The following is a 2,500-nucleotide window of genomic DNA, read 5'->3' on the forward strand; positions in this document are numbered from 1 at the left end:
GACTTTAGTTTACAGTAAAACCTCACTCAATGAGCTGTATTCCGCCACAAGCAAACAGGAAACTGCTCATCCAGAGGCGGCGCTCCTAGTAGCCGGGGACTTCAATGCAGGGAAACTTATATCCGTTTTATCAGCACGTAAAATGTGCGACCAGAGGGGAAAAAAACTCTAGACCACCTGTACTCCACACACAGAGACGCGTACAAAGCTCTCCCTCGCCCTCCATTTGGCAAATCTGACCATAATTCTATCCTCCTGATTCCTGCTTACAAGCTAAATGTAAATCAGGAAGCACCAGTGACTCGATCAATACAAAAGTGGTCAGATGAAGCAGATGCAAAGCTACAAGACTGTTTTGCACATACTGGAATACGTTCCAGGATTCCTCCGATGGCATTGAGCAGTACACCACATCTGTCATTGGCTTCATCAATAAGTGCATCGATGACGTCGTCCCAACAGTGACTGTACGTACATACCCCAACCAGAAGCCATGGATTACAGGCAACATTCGCACTGAGCTAAAGGCTAGAGCTGCCGCTTTCAAGGAGTGGGACTCTAACCCGGAAGGTTTTAAGAAATCCCGCTATGCCCTCCGACGAACCATGAAAGTGTCAATACAGGACTAAGATGGAATCGTACTACACTCTGGGGCTCGTCGCATGTGGCAGGGCTTGCAAACCATTACAGACTACAAAGGGAAGCACAGCAGAGAGCTGCCCAGTGACATGAGCCTACCAGATGAGCTAAACTACTTCTGTGCTCGCTTAGGTAACCTAAGGTAACCTGCCTAAATGACTACCGACCCATTATCCCAGAAACCCTAGACCCACTTGCATACTGCCCTAACAGATCCACAGATAATGAAATCTCTATTGCACTCCACACTTCCCTTTCCCACCTGGACAAAAGAAACACCTATGTGAGAATGCTATTCATTAACTACAGCTCAGCATTCAACACTATACTGCCCTCAAAGCTCATCAATAAGCTAAGGACCCTGGGACTAAACATCTCCCTCTGCAACTGTATCCTGGACTTCCTGACGGGCCGACCCCAGGTGGTAAGGGTAGGTAAAACACATCCGACACTCTGATCCTCAACATGGGGGCCGCACAGGGGTTTGTGCTCAGTCCCCTCCTGTACTCCCTGTTCACTCATGACTGCATGGCCAGGCATGACTCCAACACCATCATTAAGTTTGCTGATGACACAACAGTGGTAGGCCTGATCACCGACATCGACAAGACAGCCTATAGGGAGGAGGTCAATGACCTGGCCATGTGGTGCAACAACCTCTCCCTCAACGCGATCAATACAAAGGAGATGATTGTGGACTACAGGAAAAAGAGGTCCAAGCATGCCCCGATTCTCATCAACAGGGCTGTAGTGGAGCAGGTTGAGAGCTTCAAGTTCCTTGGTGTCCACATCACCCAACAAACTATCATAGTCCAAGCACACCAAGACAGTCGTGAAGAGGGCACGACAAAACCTATTCCCTCTTCGGAGACTGGAAAGATTTGGCATGGGTCCTCAGATCCTCAAAAGGTTCTACAGCTGCACCATCGAGAGCATCATGACTGGATGCAACACTGCCTGGTATGGCAACTGCTCGGCCTACAGAGGGTGGTATGTACGACTCAGTACATTACTGGGGCAAAGCTTCCTGCCGTCCAAAACCTCTATACCAGGCGGTGTCAGAGGAAGGCCCTAAAAATTGTCAAAGACTCCAGCCACCGAGTCATAGACTGCTCTCTCTGCTACCACACGGCAAGCGGTACCGGAGTGCCAAGTCTAGGTTCAAGAGGCTTCTAAACAGCTTCTACCCCCAAGCCATAAGACTCCTGAACATCTAATCAAATGGCAACTCAAACTATTTACATTCCCCCCGTTTACACCGCTGTTACTCTCTGTTGTATCTGTACATAGTCACTTTAATAACTCTACCCACATGTACATAGTCACTTTAATAACTCTTTTCAAAAAAACATTTGGAGAGGAAATATATTTATATGTGTTTATATCTAAGCCAACCTCGTCTGTTTCCCCCCAAGGGTTTGTGCACACATCGGTTTTGTTGCGAAACAACCCACCCATCTATGCTAGCTATTTCTCCAGTTAATACCTATAGCAGCTAGTTCTCCAGTTAATACCTATAGCAGCTATTTTCCAGTTAATACCTATAGCAGCTATTTCTCCAGTTAATACCTATAGCAGCTATTTCTCCAGTTAATACCTATAGAAGCTATTTCTCCAGTTAATACCTATAGCAGCTATTTCTCCAGTTAATACCTATAGCAGCTATTTCTCCAGTTAATACCTATAGCAGCTATTTCTCCAGTTAATACCTTTAGCAGCTATTTCTCCAGTTAATACCTATAGCAGCTATTTCTCCAGTTAATACCTATAGCAGCTATTTCTCCAGTTAATACCTATAGCAGCTATTTCTCCAGTTAATACCTATAGCAGCTATTTCTCCAGTTAATACCTATAGCAGCTA

General features: G+C 46.0%; 1 protein-coding gene across 1 annotated transcript in view; it reads right to left on the reverse strand.

The window, feature by feature from the left end:
- The window catches only part of LOC112240385 (copine-5-like), a 291,942-nt gene that overhangs the window by 70,223 nt on the left and 219,219 nt on the right, over positions 1 to 2,500 (reverse strand). The window lies entirely within an intron of this gene.

This window comes from Oncorhynchus tshawytscha, linkage group LG02 (genome assembly GCF_018296145.1).
Source record: "Oncorhynchus tshawytscha isolate Ot180627B linkage group LG02, Otsh_v2.0, whole genome shotgun sequence".
Classification (NCBI taxonomy): domain Eukaryota; kingdom Metazoa; phylum Chordata; class Actinopteri; order Salmoniformes; family Salmonidae; genus Oncorhynchus; species Oncorhynchus tshawytscha.